A 14119-nucleotide genomic window follows, 5' to 3' on the forward strand; every position below is an offset into this window, starting at 1 on the left:
GAGCTCTGCCTTTGGTGCCCACCATGGCGGTCAGGCCTCAGGATGTGGCTTACGATTGGCCAACAGGGTGCTGAGCGTGGGGCACATGGAAAAAAGATTAGACATCCTTTCCAGTGGCAGCAGCTGTGACCGTGGGTCTGGTGGTGGCACTTTGGGGCAGTGCCCAGCCGTTGGACCTCCTGGCCAGAATGGCCTGCTAAAGAGGATTGTCCTTCCTCTGCTAGCCTTCGATTTTTCAGCCGAATTTCCAAGTCTGGTTCTTTAGCTCCTTTCAATTTGGGGAGCCAGAGCTATTTCTTCAATAAATTCCAGTGTTGGTTGATACAGCTGGAGTTGGTGCGATTCTTGCACACCGGAATTCCCGACCGACCTATGAGGAGACAGACTCCCCAGTCAGAGAGCTCGTTCGGGAATGCCAGCTCGCAAGTGGCACTGCTCCGGCAAAGAAGTCCATGCTGTCGCCTTGATTTTGTGCTCCCCTGAAAAGGGCACAGAGAAAAGGAGCGAGCATGGTACACAGCTTAATGGGGCTTGAAGACCGGTTGGTACTGGATGAACACCCTAAAAAACCACATTTGGGAACATACCCATAAATCAGCATGGTCTACTCTTTACCCAGGACGGTGCTATGTTGCAATGTTATCTCAGTTAACTTTCACAACAATATGATATGTTGGGCATTATTTTCTCCGTTGTTTTTATGGAAAAACGGAGGCTCAGAGACATTTGTTCAAGTTTATATTACAGTGTCAGTGCTGGATTTGAACTTAAGTCCCCAGATATGGAGGCCAAATCTCATTCATTAAGCCACAGCTGCCTCACTGTGCAATGTAATCAATCAGTAAATATTTTTCCACTGCCAATTTCTCTTAACCCCAGCATGGCCCCAGCATAGCTTTGTCAATGCATTCCTCCTTGGCATGCTTCCTTGTGTGTGGTCTCACACTTGTGCCCCAGGGCGTGTCATCTGTCTCTGTTTCTTTTCTTTTTTTTTAAATATTTTGTTTATTTATTTTTAGAGAGAGGGGAAGGGAAGGAGAGAGAGTGGGAGAGAAACATCAATGTGTGGTTGCCTCTCATGTATCCCCTACTGGGGACCTGGCCTGCAACCCAGGCATGTGCCCTGACTGGGAATCGAACCGGTGGCCCTTTGCTTCACAGGCCCGTGCTCAATCTACTGAGCTACACCAGCCAGGGCTGTCTCTGTTTCTTTAGACTGGAGACCTCCAGAGTCCAGTACCATGTCCCTACTAAGGATCTTCCTGCCTGTCCATTTCTGATTTCCACGTGGGGTTCCACTGTGGCAGGGCACTGTGCTGGGTGTTCATTGACTGGCCATCTGAATAACTGTATAGAACAGAGAGGACTTCATCTTTCAACAGTGCTTGCAGCCCAAACGGGAGTTTGTACTCACCTTCTGTCCCACCCTGTCTATCTTTACCTCAGCTATAATTACAAGGGAAACCGGGCCTTTGCTTATTGGACTGTAAAATGGAGCTGAAAGTCCTTATCAGCCAAATAAATACCAGACGTCTTAGGGTCATTTGGGACAAAGCCCTAGCCCAGACCTGATTCCTGATGGCCAAGAAACATTTTGTCATTTGTGTTTTGAAATTAAGAAAACGAGTTCTGCATGTTTCCTAGCGTCACAAGGGGCAGTGAATTGAATCGGTGCCATTGTAAGCTTGACTGTTGTTGCATAGATAAAAGCCTCATTAAGTCCCTCCTGAGGAGGGAAGAATTTTATTCCGAGGACAGAGTTGTGAGAGGGGCTTCTCGAGGTTACAACAACAAAACAATAAATGGAGGGAATAATGAAATAACTGCACTCTCCCACCCCCTCAAACCTGGTCAAGAGGCTGGGTGAGTTTTTAATTAGTGCTGCATTTTCAATAAATCCATATCTGTACGTGGCACTGATTCTTCCCTGGATAAGGAAAGATGATAATGAGAATCCTATTTTTCAGCCCCACACTAAAGGGATGCCTAGTATATTTAATCATGTTGTAGAAATCCTGGCAGCTTTCTCTGAGCCCAGCCTTTGCTCTAATTACATTTCTAGGTTTTAGTAAATTGAAAGGGAAAATGTAGGAACAAAATAATTAAAGCCGAAGAGGAAGTGCATATTAAAAAGGAGAAGCTGTTTAAAATTCTTCCACACAGTGCTCCCAAGGACGTCGGCAGTCATTTAATCAGATCCACACCAAAGCAAAGTCCTTTGTACAGGGGCTGGTGGGATCACATCTCAGGCGGGTGGTGTGGTCCCCTTCACGTAGAATGGGAGCCTCATTGCATCAGGATACAGATGGGGGAAAGGACTCCTAGGTCCTTCCAGATCTCTAAGGACTCAAGGCCAGCCTGCAGAAGCTGCTGACAGGCTCACTAGCCCGCAAATCTGGCTCAACTGTAATGATTAGAGTTGAGGTACCAAGTTGGGAGGTAGCTAAAGCATATTGTCCCTGCCTCCTGTTTCCTTGCTTTCCATCCCTCCCCCACCTTTCCATGCTCCTCCCTTTAAGGAGTGAGTACTCCAGTTTTTTTTCTTTTCTGTTGTCCCGTGAGAGCTAAAGTAAGAACAAACAGCCTCATGACACCAGGAGTCAATTACTAGTAACTGCTTACTGGGTTATCAGTGAGGCGCTTTGAATTTTCACAAGGACTAAAAATCTTGCTGGCTTCAGCTAAAGGAATGAATGTTCATTGATAATCATGTTGAGTGAAATCTAATTGGAAAGTTTCAAGCATGAACGTGATAGGTGACAAAAGCTCTTTTTGTTTCAAGTGGGGCAGGCACAGATTTAGAATCCCTATTTCCTGATCATTTTTACTGAAACTCAGTTTGGGCACGCTCTAGGAGCTTGGGGTGTTTTGCCCATGATTCCCAAGACATTTTAAGCTTTGGGATTGTAGAGTCTGCCTGTGTACTTTAAAATGGAAGGCAGCCTGGTATTCTCAGGGGTTTCTTTCCCAACCCCTATACCTTTATTTAGGTGATCCCAGCCTTCCCTGTTGAATAGATGCTCCAGCCACCGGCCACCAGCATACTTGTGGCAGGAGACAGTGAGCAGCATCTCCAGGAGACGGTCCCACAGCAGTAGGGCTTCCAGAAGCTTTTCCCAAGGCAGGACGCACACTTTGTCATCCCATGACCTGCAGGTTCATTTGGTTGCTCTTTTGGGTCCAGTGCCTCCTTCTGCATCCATGTGTGTGTGTGTGTGTGTGTCTACATAATGATAGTATCTCAGCGTGGTGTAAGAGACAATGCCTGCTCAGGATGATTTAGTTTGATTCAGTAAGAATAAGTTTTAAAGTTTAAGCTAAAGAAAAGAATCGTAGCAATAATAAATATCCCATCACTGATGTTATTACTGTATGGGGGAAATGACTTATTTTCCCTCTCAGGGCCAAGATACTCTGAGAATTTTTTCTTTTCCTAAACTCAGGAATCGCTGATGGCCCCTGAGAGCTAAGACATGAGGCCATCTGGAGACCCAGGTGTCCAAGACAACAAATTATCACTGACTGAATCAGCTCCCTTTCAGTTGTTACTCACATGCCCACCTTCCTCACCCCCAAAATGATCCTTCTTATTTTTGTTTCTAAATGCTAAATTTTAAGCTACTTAAAAGAATCTCTAGCATTTTCATGAAGTCCAAAATACATTTTACTGACAGAAAAAAAAAAGAGGTAATGCATGTAAAAGTTGTTGGTAATTCATAAGTTGCCTGCAAATATAAGATGCTGTTATTAAATGCCTTTATTGTTACACCGCCCACCCCTCTCCCCTCGGTGTGCCTCTATTCGGTCCTCGCACCTCGGAGCAGCTTGCTGGGGGGGCCACCACACGCGACCCCCTTCGAATTCCCGCCTCTTTCTTCTAAGGCCCCTCCTTCCCTTCAAATCCCCAGTGTGATCCTTGAGGCGCATGCGCGCTGGGGGAAAGTAGGCGGAGTCCTGAGGAAATAGGAGGAGGGGCAGGAGAACCCAGGGAGGGGCGGGGAGTAGAAGGGGCGGAGGCCGCGCGGGGTGGGGCCAGGCGGGTGCGCGCTCTCTACGTCGACGTGCTGACGCTATCACGTTCCGGCCGGTGTGTGTCGGTGTGTGTGTGTGTGTATGTGTATGTGTGTGTGTGAGTGAGTGTGCGCGTTCACAGTGTGTGTGTATTTGTGTACCGGCGGTCCCGCAGGTCCCGGATGTTGCGGACAGTATGAGGCGAGCGCAGGGGGACGGGGATCAGCAGCTGTTGCCGCCGTTCTCAGGTGAGTGGGGGGGAGGAGAGTCGAGGGAGAGGGTTGTCTTGTCGGAGTGGGGGGCGCCTCGCTTCAGAGGTGATTGACCCCCCCCCCACACTCCACCCGCCCCCTCCTCCAGGCACACATATACTCTTCTCTGCCCCTTTTCCCACATCCCGGGTTACGTGACTTGTGAATGCCAGAGCTTAATCAACCGTTCCTTCTCTCAATCCCAAGCATTCAGGAGACACAAACGCGCCCCCTGCCTTCAGCGCCCCCCCACATCATTTTCCCAGCCCCATCCCCCTTGCCAAATAGTGAGCTGTCGCCTGCGGCGAGATGGGTGACTGCGCATGCGCGAGTGTGAACGAGCTCGGGGTGCTTGTTCGCTGCCCTCGGGGCGCATGCGCATCGCTGTGTTGCAGGGACCTGCGGGATAAAGAGCCCCTTGACCACGCGACCGCCTTCTTCCCCGGCAGTGGGCTAGACTTGCTGCCAGAGAGCCTGTTACTCCTATCCTGAAGGGAGAATTTAGATTGTTCGAGGGCATTATTGACAGAGCACTGTTTGCATCTAGTGTTGCCTTAGAGACTCCCAGGCTACGAACGCTCTCTAGAGCCAACGTGCCCCACGCTGACCCTTCTTTTGAAACTGCCACTACAGCTTACAGTTCTAGCATTACTTTTCTTTACTCCCATCGTTATACTGTGTCTTTAATGCAAACATCCCGTAAGGTTTGGAGTAGGTGCCCAAGCCCATTCAATTACTCTGGCAGGGGATTTTGGAAGGATTTCAGAGGACTAAGGGTCAAAAAAGACAGTAAAGGGGATTTCCTTTTAGCAAAATTCTTAATTATATTCAAAGAACTAGATAAGGCATAGAAAAAGAGCGTACAATATAAGGTTTAGAATAATAGCTGTAAATCAACTTATCCAGGTTCTCTCCTCTCCAGGCCTCATATTTATGTGACCTATTTACCTCTTTCTTAATAAAAGAAGGTCTTCCTTAGTGCTTTCGTTTTAGCTGTACACTATTGATGTTCTGTGAATGTCACATGAAGACAAAAGCAATCTGAAACTACTTGTGGACAGTAACTTATCCAGTGGAGGTTTTAACTCTAAGTAATGAGACTGCAAGTAACAAACAGCAATTTAAAACTAGGAACTTTACAGTAATATTCCAGTGATCAACGTCCTGGTGGCAGACTACGCGTGGACCTTTAATTCGCTCCTGTGTTGCCACTCTTTTGCGTACTTTGCCGTTTATTACCTCTGTCATCAGAATAGGGTGAGAAAATGATAACAGGATTTGCTGAAAAGCACTGAAATGAATAGCTAAATTGTTGGGCGCCAGGGGGGCGGGGGGTGGCAGGACAAGGATGCATTTCTGTGTTTTTCATATATCTTTGCCAATTCTGTCTCCTATCTGGATAACTGGGAATGGGATATATTAATAAGCCTTATTTTCTGTTCTCTTTCCTTTGTGTTCTTTCTTTGGTATTCTTCTCTCAAGGCTTTTTTTGGCTGCCATTTTTAGTTCTAGGACCTAATGTTCTTGGGCCTTAAAGTATACGGGTATATTCTTTTTCACTTTCTCATTTAACTCTGGCCTTTGCATGGTTCAGCTGTCTTTTGTGCTGTTTTATGTTGCCATGGTTACAGTGGAGCCAAGAGATGACACAGAGGAAACATAGGAATTGGGGGGGGTGGGTGTCGTCCTTGCCCTGGGAAAGAGCTGGAGAGTCACCTTTTTTCCCTTGTTTGAGCACAAGGAGTGTTAAGTTATTGTGACACTTAGGGAGGCCCATTTGGTACTTTAGTGACCTCTCCTTTTAGAGCTCTGGCGAGGGGTTAATGTTGTCTGTGTCCAGACATTCTGGTAAAATCCTGAAGTAAAACTATTGAGGTAATAAATGTCCATTTCTCTTCTTGGTAGGCGTCTGTCTTCTAGGATGCTTTGTTTTTAGCTGCAAACATTTCATCTGGTTCAATTTACTGAAGCCTCATTTAAAATTGTTATGATACCAAGGCATGGTATGCTTTCAGGATTAAGATGAGTATCATTAAATAATTCTTACTGGTGCAGAACCATGTTTAAAAAAACTCTTTAAAATGAGAAACACATTTACATACACATGAAACAAAATTCAAAAGGCACACAGAAAAATTAAAAAATCTTTTTTCTACTGTCCCTTCATCCATCTTGTTACCCTCCCCAAAGGAAATTGTTGTGTTTACCCTCCCAGAGATGGTTGATGCTTTTACAAGCACATACAACCATATATTCTTTGTCATTTTTTATAAAGATTTTATTTATTTACTTTTAGAGAGGGGAACTGAGGGAGACAGGGAAACATCAACGCTTGTTGCCTCTCATGCGCCCTCTACTGGGGACTTGGCCAGAAACCCAGGCATGTGCCCTGACTGGGAATCCAACCTGTATTCCTTTGGTTCACAGGCTGGCACTTAGTCTACTGAGCCACACCAGCCAGGGCAGCATTTTTGCTTTTAATTGTTTTGCACAAATGGTAAGAAACTATACTCATTATTCTGCACTTTGCTTTTCTCATTTTATATATCTTGGCCATCAGTTAATAAAGTATATAGAGTGCCTCTTTTTAAAAGCTGGCAGATGTTCCATTGCGTAGGTGTAGTATCACTCATCTAGCTCTTATTACTGGAAATTTAGGTTGTTTACAGAGCTGCAATTAATTTTTTGTATATACTTTTCATGTACATGGGTGTCTGTTGGGTAAGTTCATAGTAGAAGGGCAGAATCAGAGAATATTGTTAAATTGCTTTCCATCAAGGTTGTATGAATTTATATTCCTGTCCGAAGAGTGTGAGCTGTATTGTCAAACATTTTTTATCTATGTATGGTCTTATATTTTAAATTTTAGGGTTCATTATATAGCTTGTTAAGCTTCATTACACCAGGAGTTGTGGATAAATAGCGTTGCTATTTTGCACATGGTGGTGGTGGTGGAAGATACTATTCAACTGAAGAATAATGTCATGGGAGTCGAGCCCATGCCTGGATAACACGCCAGCCTGTAACAGTGCTGGGAAGATGTGTAAAACCTATATTCTCATTTCTTTAACTATAGATGCCAGTTTTTCTATGTGAACTGCTATAAGTCCATAAATGAGGTTTTAGGATCTTTTGATAGCTGTGACTCATTAATGCTTTATACACATGGACTGACAGTCTATTGAGGAATTGAAAAGCTAACTCAGAGTATATTGGTACTACCACTATTTAAAAGTCTGCTGACTGCGGCCTGGCTGGTGTGGCTCAGTGGATTGAGCGCAGGCCTGGAAACCAGAGGGTTGCGGTTCGATTCCCAGGTGGGGCATATGCTTGGGTTGTGGGCCAGTTCTCATCAAGGGACACATGAGAGGCAATCATAGGTTGATGTTTCTCTCCCTCTCTCCTTCCCTTTCCCTCTAAAGATAAATAAATAAAATCTCTAAAAAAAAAAAAGTCTGCTGACTGCAAAATACTTCACTGTGAGCTGTGAGGAAACAGAAAAACATTAAAAGATGTCTGTTCCTGAAGAAGCTTACAATCCGGTTGGACAGCCAAATCTACTGAATATATGAAATAATAAGAGAACAGAAAACAGAATGTTCTATGCTGAGAGGACTTTGTAAACAAAGGATTAAGAGTTTTAGAAGAGTTCATTTGGGATACCTTCCTGGAAGAATTGTATTTTGAGCACCACTTTTTTTTTTACAACTATTCAAATAAAAAAATTTGCCCTGGCTGGTGTGGCTCAGTGTATTGAGTGCCAGCCTGCAAACTGAAGGGTTGCTGGTTCGATTCCCAGTTGGGCATATGCCTGGGTTGTGGGCCAGGTGCCCAGTAAGGGGCGCATGAGAGGCAACCACACATTGATGATTCTCTCCCCCTCTTTCTCCCTCCCTTTCCCTCTCCCTAAAAATAAATAAAATCTTTAAAAAATTTTTAAATGCACAGAAAAACTGAAAGAATAGTACAGTTATCACCTTTATGCCATTATCTCCTAGATTCAACAGTTGTTCACATTTTATTATACTTGCTCTATATCTGTGCACGTGTGTTTATATGTATACATTTTCTATTGCAGATGTCATACATAATACATTAATACTTTGAATATGCTAGATGCATCTTCTTAAAAACATTGTTTTATTTAATTATTCTTACAATGCATTGCCATAGTTAAGGCAATTAACAGTAATTTTCTAATACCGTCTAATACCCATTTCATGTTCAGATTTTCCCATTTGTTTTGAAGACAACTTTTAGCTGTTGGTATTTTTTTCTCTGAACATGTCTCTTTAGTCTCTTTTTAAGTCTAGAACAATTTATATAGAAGCCACGTAATACTGATTTTCTTTTGAAGAGCCCAGGCCATTTGTCTTGTAGAATATGTCACTTCTAGAATTTTCTGATTGTTTTCTCAGTTTTATTTAATTTGTTCCTTTATTATTCCTGTATTTCCTATAAACTGGCATTGAAGTCTGAAGACCTGATAGAATCAGGTTTAACATTTCTGGTACGAATACTTCATAGATTTTGCTCTGTACCTCGTATTGCATTACAGTAAGAGAGATGTAGTGTTGTAATGTTTCACTATTAATGATACTGAATATGATCATTTTTAAGATGATAAATACCATGCATCTCTATTGAAAAGACTTTTTTTCTTTGTAATTAGCAAGTAATCTGCAGAGTGGTGACACTTTGGCACCGCTGTTAGGCTTCTCCAGCAACCTTTCATCTGATGAGGACGATCCTTGCCAGTTATTTCTTTGGTTGTTGTAAAATGGTAATTTTCTAAATCGCCAGTGTTCTGTAAAAGTTGCCGTCATCAGTAAGGAATAAATTATAATTTCTATCAAAAAATTCAGGTGAATTCTTAATTTTCCCTTTAACAATTTTCTGAGTAAGGAGATGGTATAATGATCACCTCTAATGGTGGCAAATTGTTTTGTTTTCTTTTTGCTTTAGCGTGATTATAAACTTAATGGATTTTAATTTATTCTATGCTTTACCAAAATTTACTTTTTTTTGATGATCAAGATGTCCCATGTTTGGCCTGTGGAAGCCCTTTAAGCTTGATGTATGAGCACTTCCTTGCTTCCTTGACTTCTAGTACAAGAAGTTGCTGGCTCACTTTGTATTTTCCTGTCCCTGGTGCAGAACCCTTGCCTCTCTGTGTGCATGCGTGTGCGTGTGTGTGTCACATTTTTTCCCTTTTAATAAATTATGTTGTTCATCTCCCTATGGAGTTTCTGAAACCAAATTCTAAAAAATAAAGGTGCCTTTATTTTAACACAATGCACCTAGTGTTCAACTCATTTCTGTGCCACTGGCATTACTGGATGCTGGACCTGAGACATCCCAGGTTCCCTTTCTTCAGGACTCTTTGTGAAAGACAGGTAGTGTCTCTGAAGAGAGTGTTGCTCCTTACACTCCCCGCCCCCTGAACAAAAGGCTAGCTGTAGAAGACGTGGGGGAGTTTCTTCCCTTGTGAGCCGTGTTGCTTTTTTTCTGAGACGAGGGGCACATAGAATGAACTTTAGAGACTGAAATTGTGTTTATAAGCTTTCCGGGAGCTGTGGGGTTTTGATTGTTATATGAAAACATCCTTGTGTGTGTGCCTATATGCACAAGTATTTATTTGTCTTTTCTCTCTCTCAAATTACATGCATTTCTCCAGACAGTTGGAGTGTTATGTAAGATTGTGCTGCAATAGCATATTTTTACATTACCACTAGATTTTCAGAATAAAAAAGCAGTGAGACAAATTGTTCTTAATTAGGGAAAATTTTCAGATGGGCCATGAACTTCAATATCTAGCTGTCTCAACTTGATCTGGAACAGCGCTGAATCCTGCGGGTTTCTACTGTGCACTGTAGACTCCAGAGCTGTGCTGGTGCATCCAGTGTTTTCTGAGAGTCCATCACACTAGTGACGGTTGCTACAAACGGAAGATACAGTGGAACTGCATTCTACAGCTGGTTTTAGGGGCTGGCCGAATTTTCTGTCATAGCAAAAAATGTGTGTATTCGACTCCTATGATGTAGTAGCATTTTGAGTAAACCTATTTGAGTGAACTGATTTCAGATTACTCAAAGCCTGACAGTAACAGTATTCTGATATTTATCTGAAATTTGTTTTTCTTTTCACCGTCTTGTCATACTTGCTTCCACACATTATAACATTATTCTCAGCCTGGTTCCATAAAGCAGTGCTGGCCCCATGTGAAATCCTGGTTGTGTATTCAGGGAAGCACACCTGTTTCTCGTGTTTGTTTTCAGGCGTGGCGAATCACTCCGAAAGGCTGTGCTGACACGTTTGTTACTAGACCCATTAGTTTCTTTTTCTTTTGTTTTTGGCAAACTCCCGCCCTAGGAAAAAAGGTTCTTAAGTATTCTGAAGGATAGCCTCTTTGGGAAACCGTGGGCCTTCGTTCCCCCAGCTGTGGTCATGTCGTGGAGTAGGAGGTGCCTACCAGCTCTGTATGGCAAGGCTGTGGTGCTGCTTGGGGAGAGCTGGGTGCAGACCTCAGAGTGATGATGGAACCCTGATTTGACCACAAAGGCCTTTTTTCTTGACTGTTTCTTTTAGAGAAGCTGTTGGCATAAATCTTGCTGTGACATCAGCTACGACAAAGGAGGCTTGCAGTGGTTTCCTGAGAGCCTCTAATTCTTCTTATTTATTTGTAAGAAAAAATGTATATGTAGTCATTCATCTCCTTAATTCGAGATTTATGTAATTCTTTTCTGGCATTTAGGAACAGGTACAACGTCCTGCTTCTGTGATTTTTGGATACTTTAGATGTCATATGAGTGGAATCATGCAATATTTCTTCTTTTGTGTCTGACTTACTTCACTTAGCATAATGTCCATGAGATTCATCCATGTTGTGGCAGGTGTCAGAATTTTCTTCCTTTTTATTTGCTTTTTACTTTCTTTAAGATTTTATTATTTTTAGAGAGGGGAAGGGAGGGAGAGAGGGAGAGAAACTTCAGTGTGTGGTTGCCTCTTGCCCGCCCCCTACTGGGGACATGGCATGTGCACTGACTGGGAATTGAATTGGCAACCAACCCTTTGGTTCGAAGGCTGTCATTCAATCCCTTGAGCCACACCAGCCAGGGCAGTGTTTCCTTCCTTTTTAAAGCTGAATTATGTTCCATTGTATGTGTTTATTCATCTACTGATGGACACTTGGATTGCTTCCATCTTTTGGCTATTGTGAATAATGCTGCTATGAACATGGTAAACATACCTGTTTGAGACCCTGCCTTCAGTTCTTTTGGATATATACCCAGAAGTGGAGTTGCTGAATCATAGGGTAATTCTATTTTTTTTTTGAGGAACTGCCATACTGTTTAACATAGTGGCTTCACTATTTTACATTCCTACCAACAGTGCACAGGATTCCAATTTCTCTACGTCCTCCATAGCACTTGTTATTTTATGTTTTGTTTTTTTAATAGTAGTCATCCTAATGAGTGTGTTTTGTTTTTTAACTTTATTCTCTTTTATTGAAACTAAGTTTTAAATTTTAATAGAATTAGGTTTATTATGTTTTTCCTTTGTAGTGTGTATTTTTTTTTTGTTTCTGAATGAAGGTCTTCTCCCCTATACTGAGGTAATAGTTACCTCCTATAGTTTTTTCTAAAAGCTTTAAAGTTTTGCTTTTCACATTTAACTCTCTAATCTACCTAGAATTTATTTTGATATTTGGTGTGAAACAGAATCTAATTTTTTTTCCATGAGAATAACCAGCTACCTCAGCATCATTTATTAAACCCCCTACTACTTTATGTTTCCAAATATATGAGTATTTGTGTCTGTGTTTTCTGCCCTGTACTATTAGTCTGTGTGCATACTTAATTATCACAGCTTTGTAATAATTGTTTGTATCTGGTAGGAGAAGTCTCACTAACCTTGTTCTTTTTTTGTTTATCAACCTCCCTGCAAAACCCTGGCAGATTGGTATATTTTAATGAAGCCTTTTGCAGTCTAAAATATATTGACATGATATATAGAATGGTTTTTTCCAGAAAAAGGAAAAAATAAGCCTCCCTTATCTAACAGCTGATCATTAAGTTTGTCTCTTGTTTTGCATGAGGCTAAAATTTCCATTTAACTTTTAGTTTTTTGGGAGGGATTTTTATTTTTATATAGGGATCTGATCTTTCAAATGGAGGAAAAGAAACTTATTTAATATAGCTCATATAAAAGATTTATCAAAAGGAAATAGCAGTCATACAATCCAAGGAAAAGCTAAACAATCAGGCCTCAGAAAGGCCTGGAACAAAAACAGGTCCAAGGACTTCGGCAGTAAGAGTTGACGGACACTAGTGTTCCACCATAAACAGCATCAGTATCCATGGGACGTAGTTCATACCCCTGATTGGTCAGCCTAAGGCTTGATTTCCCTTCAGCCAGATATCTGCCCCAGGTTCACCTGTGGTTGAGGATGGGCAGAAGGGAGATTTGGTACAAACAGCAATGTTGGGAGTGGCTGGAATAAGAGGGAGATTCTCTTAGACCAGTGGGTCTCAGACTTTCTGGTCTCAGGACTATTTATACTCTTAAAAAATTATTGAGGCCCCAGAAAGCTTTTGTTTACATGGCTTATAGCTATTGATATGAACCAGATCAGAAATCAAAATGGAAAATATATTTTAGAAATATTGATTACTTAAAAAAGTAACATGTTATTTTTCTCATGGTAACATAAATAATATATAGGGGTAGGTAAAAATAGGTTTACAGTTGTGAGTATGTGAAACAGTTTATTCTTTTATTATTATTAATAGTTCTTTTAATTATTGTATTGTTTATTTGTAGTACAACTGTAAATCTACTTTTTCCCCACCTCTGTATTTTTATGTAAATAATTTTTAAAAGAATTAGTGAGCCTTGGCTGGTGTGGCTCAGTGGATTGAGTGCCAGCCTGCAAACCAAAAGGTTGCCAGTCTGATTCCCAGATAGGGCACACGCCTGGGTTGTAGGCCAGGTCCCCAGTTGGGGGCGTGCGAGAGGCAACTAGTCGATGTATACATTGATGTTTTTCTTTCTCTTTTTCTCCCTCCCTTCTCCTCTCTCTAAAAATAAGTAAAATCTATTAAAAACTAGTGAGAAGAGTGCCATTTTTTTTTACATTTTTGCAAATCTTGTAAATAATAGAAGACAACTAGATTCTCATTTATTTTATAGTCAGTCTGAATGATGGATTGTTTTGGTTGAAGTATTTGAAGAAAATAAGGCCTCAAATGATGTAGTTGGAAAAAGGAGGAGTATTTTCAGACAATTGTGCATATTCTTCTATGGTACTACACCAAAACTTGACAAATGGTAGTTTCTTATATGTTGCAGTGTAGAGTCTGAAATCATATTGATGTTACCGTTAGATTAATCCATTGCTGTGTCTTACACTTTGAATGGATTCTTTGCCTGTATGAGTTTATAGAATCATGAATTGGTTGCTTGGGAGATACTGGTTCATCAAGTTAAGCAGATCTTCCAAATGACACATTTTGTAGTGCCGTATCAAAACCCACGGTAGCTGCCCTGGCCGGGCGACTCAGTTGCAGTGTTGTCCCATACACCAAAAGGTTTCGGGTTCAATTCCTTGTCGTGGCGCGTTCCTAGGTTTTAGGTTTGATCCCCAGTTGGTGGGGGTGTGTACTGGAGGCAACGGATCAGTGTTTCCCTCTCTCCCTCTGCCCCCTTTCCTTTCCCCCCACCTCTCCCTTACCCCCCCATCAATGACTGTATCCTCCAGTGACGACTGGAAAAAAAAAAAAACCCGCATGTTAGTTAATATCACCACCCATCTCATCAGAAAACTTTTTGGAATCTGTCAAGCAGCCACAAGATTT

General features: G+C 41.9%; 1 protein-coding gene across 3 annotated transcripts in view; it reads left to right on the plus strand.

The window, feature by feature from the left end:
• Positions 1–4084: 4084 nt before the first annotated feature.
• Positions 4085–14119, plus strand: part of SPOP (speckle type BTB/POZ protein) — a 75205-nt gene continuing 65170 nt past the window's right edge. For all 3 annotated transcript variants that reach the window (XM_037033598.1, XM_037033601.1, XM_037033599.1), the window contains exon 1: positions 4085–4259. The gene's annotated coding sequence lies outside the window, so the exon portion shown is untranslated. The remainder of the gene's footprint in view (positions 4260–14119) is intronic.

The sequence above is a fragment of the Sturnira hondurensis genome, unplaced genomic scaffold (genome assembly GCF_014824575.4).
Source record: "Sturnira hondurensis isolate 20B ecotype Veracruz unplaced genomic scaffold, ASM1482457v3 Scaffold0021632, whole genome shotgun sequence".
NCBI classification, from domain to species: Eukaryota; Metazoa; Chordata; class Mammalia; order Chiroptera; family Phyllostomidae; genus Sturnira; species Sturnira hondurensis.